Source organism: Corylus avellana, chromosome 4 (assembly GCF_965113065.1).
Source record: "Corylus avellana chromosome 4, dhCorAvel1.hap1.2, whole genome shotgun sequence".
Taxonomy (NCBI): domain Eukaryota; kingdom Viridiplantae; phylum Streptophyta; class Magnoliopsida; order Fagales; family Betulaceae; genus Corylus; species Corylus avellana.
The window spans coordinates 25,875,494-25,887,587 of NC_142493.1; the positions used below are offsets into that span (position 1 = coordinate 25,875,494).

Here is a 12,094-nt window from a genome sequence, read left to right on the forward strand (position 1 = left end):
GTAAATGGTTATTCAAAATATCATTCCTTGGAAGCTTACTAGGACCAATCACATTGGTAGTTGTTAATTGAAGCATGCTATTCCAATATCAAGAGGACATGTTTTTCGTGTATAATAAAAATTAGTGGAGAATACCTTTAACCCCCAAAAGTATCGTCACAGTGTCGTTCTGCTCACATGAACAGTTCTTAGAACATGCGTTGCGGAATAAGATTTCGAATGTCATAAAAGATTTTGGCTTTCCTTATTAGACAACGGATTAATATCTAATTCTAATTTGTTATTTAATTTACTAACAAAAAAGTCGGCCAATGATTAGTCAAAATCGGCTAGGGTTTAATGTAAAAATGAGTTAAACATGGTTGGAAAAAAAAAAAAGTATAGCTCAGGAAAAAAAAAGAAGAAGATATATTACACATCGTTCTGATGTTCATTTGTGGTTCATCTCTTTTGCAAATCAGCGATTGTACTTGTAGGTCCCAAAAGTCCAATAGATAATTTGCCAAAATACTGTATAAAGGTGTACAGTGAATGTTATTAACTAGAATGATTTGTAGCATTTTTTTTTTTTTTTTTTTTAAATTTGCATACCAACTTGGAAAGAAAAACACAAATTGACACATTAATGTCATTTTAGTCCCATGTCATTTTAGTCACATGACTACTACTATCATAGATAGATTGGGAGGTGGGTTGCTATGGACCATTGTCCCCTCGTAATCTTTTGAAATCTTACCTTAAAAGGTGAAATTTTAATTGATTGCCCCTACCCATTAAAAAAAGCTTGGCCTACCCATTAAAAGACTTGGCCCTATCATTAAAAGACTTGGGTCCCTAAGGGGTAACTCAATTGGTAGGGAACAAGTCCTTATGAAGCGAATGTCACTAGTTGGAATTCCCTCTCCCCTCCCTTATGTGGACGTGTCAAAAAAAGAAAAGAAAAAAAGAAGACTTGGACTTGGCTGTTGGACAATTACCTTTATATTATATTAATCACTTATTATTATTCAAATAAAAGAAAGGAAAAAAAATACAAAATTAGTCCTTATAGTTTGTTTAATTTACAATTAAATCCATGTGGTATTAAAATGAATTCAAAGGTTCATGAGGTATGCCAAAAAAACAATTTAGTCCTTATAGTCAAATTCCACCTCCTTTGTGAGGGTTTCCAACCTCCTCTATGAGGGTTTTCCACTTTCTTGTGAGGGTTTCTAGGGGAGGAGGAATGGATCTTTTTCCTCTCCTCCTCCCCTCTTTCCTCTTTTCTTCCTTTGTTTTCTGTCAAGTTCTTTGCCCTTTTTTTAGTTCTTCTCGACCAGACCAGAAGCTCTGGCCATTTTTATTCCCTCCGCTTAGCCTCCTTCGCTCCGTCACCGTCATCCATGCCACTACCACACCACTTGTCCTCTTCTCAAAGATGTTGGTGTTTTTAGATCTAGTTTTTTGAAAATTAGATCTACTCTATTCCACCAGTTTCTTCTGCCCACTCGCCTATCCATTGTGCTCGTTGTCATCCCAGCTCTGTGTCATTGCCCGCCTCGCACAGTTCCATCCACCACGCTTGGCGTGTGGGCTCCACTCTCTGGAGCGTGGCTCGCACTTGCCAGAGTGTGTCTTGCACTCGCCATCCAGTGAGCTCCATCTTCCGTGCCGCGATTGTTGTTGCTTCTTGTTGGTTGTTTTGTTTATTTTTTTATTTTTTTATTTTATTATTTTTTTTATGGGTTATTGTCTCCTTGTGCTGCATTGGTTAGATCCAGATGCAGAGACTTTTATTACTGAATTTGTGTTGGTACCTCACTCTTCTACAGTCCTTGATTCAGACTTTGACAGTGCATCTTCGGCTTCATCTATCTTCCAGTGGATGTTGTTGGTTTCAAGTGGGAGCTCAGATAGGTTCGCCTTAATTTGTACAAATTTTGTTTCTGTAACTTCTTTGTGCGGTCCCTTGATAGGACCAGGTCACTTGTTTGACCAATTTCCTATCATTTGTAATTATTTCAGCACTGTTTTAGTTTGTTTTGGGTCTGTTGTTTGAGAGCACACCCCATTTTTGTTTTTAGGATCGCACATTCTCTATTCCTTTTGGATCAAGAATGAGAATGATCCTCCCCTGTAACCATTTTCCATATTCAATTAAAAAAAAAAAAAAAAAAAAAAAAAAAAACATTGTACTTGTGGGTCCCAAAAGTCCAATGGTTCATTTGCAAAATTGTATAAAGATGTACAATGAATGTTATTAACAGAATAATTTGTAGCATTTTGCAAAAAGAAAAAAAAAGAAAAAAAAAACTTGCATACCAACTTGGAAAGAAAAACACAAATTGACACATTGATGTCATTTTAGCCACATGACTATTATTATCATAGACAGACTGGGAGAGGGGTTGGCATGGACCATTGTCCCCTCATGATCTTTTGAAATCTTACATTAGAAGGTGAAACTTTAATTGTTTGGCTCCGCCAATTAAAAAAGCTTGGCCTACCCATTAGAAGACGGAATTGGATCCTTTTCGATCCATTTTGAACTATAAAATATTCAGTTAATGGTCAGGATCTCTTTAAAGAGATCTTGAGACCATAAATAGGACATACGTCCTATTAATAAAAAAATATTATATATTTTAAAAATAATTAAAAAAACAAAATAATAATTTTTTTTTTTAAAAAAAATTAAGGGGTGACCGCCCACCCGAACCACCTCTAAGGGCCAAATGAAAAAAAAAAAAGATTTGGCACTTGGGGGTGGCTGATCCACCCCCAAGGGCCATGGGGTGGCCGAAGCCAACCCCAGGGCCGGTCTGAGGTGGCCGGAACTACTCTCATGGTCCTTGGGGGTGGATCGGCCACCCCAAGGGCCCAATTTTTTTATTTTATTTTATTTGGCCCTTGTGGGTAGCTAGCCACTCCTTATTATTATTTTTTTTAAATTTTTTATTATTATTAAAATATATATAATATATATATTTTTTATTAATATGATAGATGTCTCATTTATGACATCAGGATCTCTCTCCTAACCATTAACGGGATATTCTCAAGTCTAAAATGGACCGGAGATGATCCTATTCCTTAAAAGATTTGGCCCTATCATTAGAAGACTTGGACTTGGCTCTTGGACAATTACTTTTATATTATATTAATCACTTATTATTCAAATAAAATAAAATAAAAAACTTTTTCTCTTTTAAGTCCCTGTTTGATACATAGGGGAATAGATATTTTTTAAAAAAATGAGAAGAATAATTATTCTTTAAGGAATGTAATACATTTTTTTAAAAACACCCAAATTATTTTTTATTTTATTTTAAACTTTAAAAAATAAAAAATAAAGTGGTCGGCCACCCACAAAAGAGGTTGGGGGTGGCCACATGCACCACCCTGTTTCATTTTGGGGTGGCGGGCACCCTGAGGGCATCGGGGGTGGGCGCGACCATCCCTGTGGGCAGTGGCGGAGCCACATGTCGGCTAGACGTGGCCGTGCCCCCCCCCCCCCCCCCCCCCAAGAAGTTTTTTTTGAAAAAAAAAATTAATGATGAACATTAATTTATTGAGAAAAAGGTTTTTTTTAAAAAAAATTCACACTTTCAGCACTAGGCCGTAGATCGGCATTAATTTATTGAGATTTTTTTTTTCTTTTTATTATTATTATTTTTAAATAGGACCTCTCCATTCTCCTAAAAGTTGATTTGTTTTTTTTTTTTTTTTTCTAAATTGGGCCCAATGCGCTGCAGCTGGCCCCTCCACGTTAAAAAAAAAAAAAAAAAATTAGTTTACAAAATGAACTTTCAGGAGCACAAATTTAGTTTACAAAATGAATTTAGTTTACAAATGGCCTGATCCGACATTACAAAATTTGTCTTCTATTGCAGAATTATGCCAAGGATTGACAAAGACAGAAAAATCAAATACATACTATCTTATTGATAGATTAATTCGTCTTATTTTGACTCTTCCAGTGTCTACAACAACTACTGATTCTTCAAAAAAAAAAAAAAAACAACTACTGAACGAGCATTTTCAACAATGAAAATTGTTAAAACACGACTATGCAACAAAATAGAGAATAATTTTTTTGCAAATAGTTTAGTTCTTTATATTGAAAGGGCAATTGCTGAGAGCTTCGATTTAGATTCGATACTTGATGATTTTATACTTTTAAAAGACCGTAAAGTGCAGTTCTAGACACTTTTTTGTATTTCTGTCTTTTTAATGTAGTGCCGACATGTTATATTTTTAATATATCAATTTGAGCACATATTTATGAACTTTTATAGATATTTTTTTCGTGATGTATATATTGTGTGAATTACCAAATTTTCAGTGCGAAAAAAATTTTTAGGATGCAAAAAAAAAAAATTTTAAGACGTGAATTTTTTTTTTTACGGCCCTACATTCTAAAACGTCTGGCTCCGCCACTACCTGTGGGTCCTTTGGGTATTTTCCACCGTAAATCTTTTCTCTTTTAATTTCTCGACAAAAAAAAAATGCAGCACGCCGAGTTTGAAAGAAAAACAAATTGACACAGACTGACTATCCTTTCTATTTTAGTTCGAAAAGGGGTTAAATTTTCAGTGGTTGAAACCTCAGAGGCCTTGACATCGATCGGAATGGAGGAATTAAAGCAGGCCGCTGAAGCTTACTATTACAATGCCTCCCCGGAACTTCAGCGTCTAGCGGTTGAAGCTTTCCGGTCCATGGATATGAACGGGAGCGGCGGAGTGACCATGGCAGAGTTGGTCTTATTCTTCAGGCAACGAGGCTACAATATAGACCCGAATCTTTTATATGCGTTGGACACCAACAGGAACGGTTTATTGGAATTCCATGAATTCCTTACGTTGTACTACATCCTGAAAACCCGTTATGTTTGGTGCCACAGGCGCGGATATCGGCTGCTGGGACTTTATTTTACGTGCCTCCAATGCTTCGACAGCGTTGGCCACACCTACCATCTCTGTGCAACTTGCTATGGAGCAAAGCATCACGTACATCACCACCCGGCCCACACCATCTTCTTGGATAACTACATGTTGCTACACCACATGATCATCAGGAGAACCCATCCTCCTAATTCTGCTCATGATCATAATCTGGTAATTAGCAAATGTTATATATTCATTTTTTTATTTTTTTATTTTTAATGATAATGTAAATTCTTATCAACCCGCAAATTTTTTACATATTTCTTGTAAAACATAAAATTCACAAACGTAGTTTTCATAACATGCATGGCTTGCATACCGTACCGTAATAATGTAAATCATAATATTTCCATAACATAGAATATATATATATATCATAACAATTAAGTTTCCTTCAACTCTTACACTACTACACTTCACTAAACTAACTCACCACCATTTGAACACATCACCTTCAACATATATAAAAAACACTTGCCATTTTTACATTCGAACAAAAATATTCATAAATACTCAGCAAAAAATCAACACCCTAAAATACATTAACAACACAAATCACAACTTCAATATACCCCGGCCGCTAAACTCACCATCAACATTGCTAAAACCCCATTACAAGCTCGATCTATTTCATCAAAAAAACAACTCAACACCAATCTTAACATCGATATTTCATTAAAATGCAAAAATGATGAACATACTAATTAACAAATCACTACACTCTAAAAGTCATTAAAAACTAAACAATAGCCTCAAATACTTAACATATGTCAAACGTAAAAGGGAGAGAAGTCTTTCCACCAAGCTCCTCTCTTCAAGCTTCAAGCCCTCTCTCTCTCTCTCTCTCTCTCTCACAGAAGGAGGTTTCTCCCCCTTCAATTTTTGTTTAAGGCTTTGTTTGGTTTGACGTAAAATATTTTTCGTCGGAAAATGATCTATTGAAAAATATTTTACAGTGTTTAGCGTGCGCGAAAATTTTATATATATATAATTTTCATTCAATCATATTAAACTCTAAATTATGAAAATGGCCGGGACCCCACGGAAGCTCGCCTAGACCTTATAGGGACACCACCGGGACCCGATTGAGACATTTTTATAATTTAGATTTTAATATGATTGAATGAAAAACAGGAAATTTTTTTTTTTTCAGGAAATCATTTCCTAGGAAAATTTTTTTCCCTAAAAACATTTTCTGATGTCGGGTCTCAACGGGGTCTTGGTCGGGTCCCGGATGGGCCCTAGGGTTATTTTTGTTTTTTCTTTTTCTAGGCTTGAAAGGCCTTGACAATTTTTTGATAATTTATAGAGATATTTAGAAGACATTATGAATTAGATAGAAGACCGTAGATAGAGGGGATTGATTTCTTTTCTTGTTAGTTTAGTTTTACCCTTACAAAATATAATTAATATAATAAATCTAAGTGCATATCCTTACGTCAATAGGTTCCCTTTCGAAGAGTACAACTCATCCATATAAAACTCCCTTTATAAGAGTTAGAGATCCAACTGCGAAGGAGAGACAAACACACACAGAATTATAAAGATGAGAAGAAAGAGCCATCCTCTGTTGAGGGGAGGGAGAAGATGTGAGAGCAAATACAGTCATACGTTTACAGCAGCTGAGATGCAATCACTGGGTAGCATTTGTGAGACTATATTACCCTCTTTGCCATCCAATTCTTTGGAGGAAGAGGAATACCAACCCAGCAATCTTTTGCAGTCCTTCTGCAAAGCTTCTGGGTCTCAAACTCCAATCCCTGATCAGGTTCTCCCTCTCTCTCTCTCTGTCTGTCTCTTTACAGTCAATTGTCAAGTAGAAGTTAATTTTATTTTTTTTCCTTGTGATATTGGAATGAGATCGAACAGGTTGCAGAGCTTTTAGTGAAGAGGGCATTAAAAGAATATCTGATATTAGTGAGAGTGGTTTTATGGCTGCTGGCCACTAGATTGGGTAGCTTGTTGCTTTGTGGATCTCTTTGTTTTTGTGAGGAATGGCCTTTCATTCACAGCTTTTCTCGTATACCATTGGAGAAGAGGGAGCAAGTTCTGCAGAAGTGGTCTAGAAGTAGATATCTGACACCTATCAGATGTGCATTTGTTGCCGTCAAAATCTTGTGCCTCTTTGTCTTCTTCACTCAAGTAATGCCTTTTCACTCTGTTATTATTTCTTGCGTAGTTGGTCTGATATCATGTTATAGATCACCACTTAACACCTGGAGATTGAAAGACACAGAAAAAGTAAAAAGAAAATAATTATCTAAAGCAGTACATTTTTGGTGAGTTAGGATAAAGAAAGCTATGCAATATAAACAAAAGTAACAAAAAAATATGTCTGTTTCTTGAATTTCCTTGTTGTTTAATATGTTTTAGCTCCAATTTTTAATTCCAAACGGAACTTGTACCAAGATAGTCAAATGATAATTGGATCCAAATATTGACAAAAAGGTTCGATTCGGCCCCACTGAAAGGAACACGTTCGGATAATTGGACGAAAATAATTTATTGAACCAAGTAAGTTGAGTAACAAAGTTCTGTCAAATATATAGAAAAAATATAAAAAAGCCATTTAAACTAATAGACGTTTTTTAAAGAGCTCCATGATGTTTAAAAGGGGCTAAAGTAAACCATCAAATTTTTTTTTTTAGTTATTAAAAGATTAGGGGTATTATAGGAATATAAAAAAATATGTGAATTTTTTGACACACTTTAATAGTTTGATGAACTACTTTAGTACATTTTGAACATTATGAGGCATTCTTGCAAACGACCATCAATTTGTGGGTTTTTTTTTTTTTTCAATATATTTATATAAAAGTTTACATACCCTAAAATTGGTATCCACATATGCATATGCAAATAATGATTTTTGTTAACTACATCTGCATATGCATGTTTGGATGGTAGATAACAAATAGTGAATAGTTGCGGATAGCGGATGCAGAAAGTTAATATCCACCCTTGCCCGTGTTTACACTCCTAATTAGTTATTTGGTTAAATTCACTTTACCCCGTTTTTCAATTCAAACTCCAATATTTAAAAATTGACAATAAACCCCTTAATGTTTCAAAAAATTTTAATTCAGCTCGGTTACTAATTTTTGTCTTATCATTCAAGGTAATTATGAAATTTCGCAAGAGTAATGTCGTATTTAATAATTGCCTGCTTGGTGGGTGTTCTCATACTTCGCTGTCTCTCTCACATCATTTTATTCGAGGAAATTGATACCCAATTAAAAGCTTCTCAATATTTCTTTAAAAAAAAAAAAAAAAAAAGCCTCTCAATAATTTGGTGAGCTTTATTTCGCTGTCACGTGCAGTCTTAAATTTTATTAATTTCTTCCACCAATACCCAATACTTTTACACTAATATTATCATATCGAAAGAAAAAAGCAATAAACCAATTACACCAGCCAATGAACTATATTCTTAATTAGATCAAGACTTCTTACCAAATATAAAGCAGTTTAATTCATTAACACTTTAGAAGATTTTAGATTAACATCGACATCGTATGCATTTGATCCAAATCGGATCAATTATTCATTCCCATAATTCTTTATAGCTTCATAAACGACTCAAACTTAAGACTTGATATCATTTAATTGGCACCAAACAACAAAAACCTTTATCCAAAAAAGCTCTCTTCTCTCTCCTCAAACAAAACCCTCCTCCCTGCCCTTTCCTCTCCATTTCTTGCCTATTTGGAGGTCCTATCCGCATCTTTTGAGGTCTTATATTTGTTCAGCAGCACCATCAGCCCCTCCACCACCGCTAGTTGCCAGGTTTCAGCCCCCTTACGTTGTTCTCAACCCTGGATCCGCAAACTTTATGAATTTTTTGGATTTGATTTTTAAAAAATCAGATCTGTCAATTACAGGAAGCCACACCCACAACGCTCCACTCCACCGTGATCCCGGGTCCCTCTGCTTCCAGATGCCATCAGCTGTGCCGTCGTTCGATCACCATGTGCTGACGCGCTTCACGCCTTACGCAGCACGTGAAGCCTTCCTCCTCCCCTCCCTGCTGTCGCCAACCTCTTTTGGCGTTCCCCGATGACCCCCCAGTCATCACTGCCCGCGCATGGCCCTCACGCTCCAACAAGTGGCTTCGGTGCACCGGGACATGCTGCCTTCCTCTGTCTTGTCCACTGCCGGTGCTACTATCCCGTTATAAATTAAATTAAGAAAAAATTGATCTCATTCTCTTTCGTATTTGAAAATAGTGAAAATATAATAATATATACATCGTTAGGTATGTAAAATTTAATTTAAACTATAAAATAGGAACTTGTTATCTCTAGTCAATCTCTATTACTTCATTTTTGAAATATAGATCATACAGATCCAATGGTAAATTTGGAAAAAAAAAAAAAAAAAAAAAAAAAGTATGGTGATGGACCCAAAATGTACCAACGAAGTAAAAAAAAGCATTTCTCATAAAATAGTTATGTCAATTTCACTAAACATTTGGGTTTATCCGTATCTTGAAAAGAATGAAAAAATTAAGAACACAATAAAAAAGATGGGTGGTGCAGAGAGAGAAAAGCCGAGTTTTGAAAGAATCGAAGAAAGTGGAAGTTAGGCAGATAGAATAATACTATGTATTACATTTTTAATAGTTGATGTGGTAGTTTCAAGTTCTAATTAACTCTTGAACCGGCCTTTATTAAAAGAAAAAAGAAAAAAAAAAAAATCAAGGATTGGTTGAAAGTTGAAACAGTTACATCAACTTGGTAAAGATTATTATTTCAGCATGACAGCATGCATGTTGAGATAATTTGTAAAATAAAAATGTTGTAATTACCCTTTATGAATATGTTGAAGTATGATTTGGTAGAAATAAATTGGTTTCACTATGGTGACGGAGAGATCTGGGGTTGGATTTTTTGAGGCTCTTGATTGACTAGAAAAGGATACGAAAAATGTCCGTGGTATGACTAATACTAATACTATGTAGCAGATTGGTAAATGACTGTTATACAATTGAAAAATGTTGATATGTTATTATATAACAATGGTATGATACTTTACTAAATAGTATTTTTTGTTCGGGATTCTTGTTTGAGCGTATTCATCATTCCCTTTTGTCGTTTCGTTCTTCAGGTGGATGAAAATGGTGAAAACCCAGCATGGGATGCCATTGGATATCACGTGGACAATTATGAGGACCCTTCTGAAGTCCCTCAAAAAAGGCCTCTTGAGAGGGGAATGGTAGAAACTATGCACGAAACTGAGTTAACCCTTGTGCATTCCCTTGCCCAGAAAGGTATTAAAGCTAGACTAGACCCCGGGGACAACCTCTTCAAAATCGAATGTGATGTTGTAGTTGTTGGCTCTGGGTGTGGAGGAGGTGTTGCAGCTGCTGTGCTTGCATGTGCAGGCCACAAGGTCATTGTTCTTGAGAAAGGGAACTATTTCACTGCTTCAGATTATTCTTCTTTAGAAGGCCCTGCCTGGGAGCAACTATATGAAGCAGGGGGACTCCTTCCGTCTGCTGATGGGGGAAATATTATTATGGCAGGTTCAACTGTTGGTGGTGGCTCTGCTGTTAATTGGTCAGCATCTATCAAAACTCCGGATGAAGTGCTTCGGGAATGGGCTGAGGACTGCAAGATCCCACTGTTTGGGAGCCCTGAATATCGTTCTGCAATGGATACTGTGTGTTTGAGAATTGGTGTAACAGAGAATTGTGTGGAGGAGGGTTTCCAAAACCAAGTATTGCGAAAAGGGTGTGAGAATTTAGGTCTTAAAGTTGATTATGTGCCACGAAATTCATCGGAGAATCACTATTGTGGATCTTGTGGTTATGGTTGTGCAAAAGGGGACAAAAAAGGGACTGATTCTACTTGGCTTGTGGATGCAGTGGATCATGGTACAGTGATCATAACAGGATGTAAAGCTGAGAGATTCATTCTTGAAGAGAACAAGAGTGGAGGCAAACGAGCAAAGAAATGCAAGGGAGTTGTAGCAAAGACTGTGACCAAAAACATCACAAAAATGCTGCAGATTGAGGCCAAAGTAACCATCTCTGCATGTGGGGCTCTTTTAACACCCCCTCTAATGATATCTAGCGGATTGAAGAACCGTAACATTGGCCGCAACCTTCATCTCCACCCTGTTGTTATGGCCTGGGGATACTTTCCAGAATCAAATACAATGCTCAAGGGTAAAAGCTACGAGGGTGGAATAATCACATCGGTCCACAAGGTGGTAGGAGAAGACTCAAATATTGTGAGAGCCATTATTGAAACTCCAGCATTAGGGCCGGCATCATTTGCCGTTTTATGTCCTTGGGAATCTGGCCTAGACATAAAGAAAAGGATAGTGAAATATGCAAGAACTGCTCATTTGATTGCCATAATTAGAGACTCGGGCTCTGGAGATGTTAGGGTGGAGGGAAGGATAAACTACAGAGTAGATGCATCAGACAGAGAAAACCTCAGGGCTGGGTTAAAGCAGGCATTGAGAATTTTGGTAACAGCCGGGGCTGTTGAGGTGGGCACCCATCGAAGTGACGGTCAGAGACTCAAATGCGAAGGAATTAGCGAAAAAGAAGTGGAGATGTTTCTGGACACGGTGTCTACTGCAGAAGGGCCATTGTCACTTGTAGAGAATTGGACACCACTTACCTCTGCCCATCAAATGGGTAGCTGTAGAATGGGGATTGATGACAAAGAAGGAGCGGTTGATGTGAATGGGGAAAGTTGGGAAGCAAAAGGCCTATTCGTTTGTGATGCTAGTGTTCTGCCAAGTGCTGTTGGTGTCAATCCCATGATCACCATCCAGTCAGCTGCTTACTGCCTTTCAAAGAAAATAGCTGAGTCCATACAAAAAGTACCCTTCTAAAGCTTCTTCATTCCTCTTATTGTTTTTTAATCATACACACGATCTGCATCTACGCAGAACACACACACACACACACACTTTGTGTTGATGATTGGATGCATATATTGTACTCTTTTTTTATTTTTTATGAATAAAATTTTTATTTGACAGTAAAAAAAGAAGTAAATGGTTAATCAAAATATCATTCCTGGGAAGCTTAGTAGGACCAATCACATTGGTAGTTGTTAATTCAAGCATGCTATTCCAATATCAGAGGACATGTTTTTGGTGTATAATAAAAGTTAGTGGAGAATACCTTTAACCCCCAAAAGTATCGTCAC

At 36.6% G+C, this 12,094-nt stretch overlaps 1 pseudogene; it reads left to right on the plus strand.

The window, feature by feature from the left end:
* The first annotated feature begins 6,471 nt into the window (after window positions 1–6,471).
* On the plus strand, window positions 6,472–11,858 carry LOC132179048 (long-chain-alcohol oxidase FAO1 pseudogene; annotated as a pseudogene).
* Window positions 11,859–12,094: the final 236 nt, after the last annotated feature.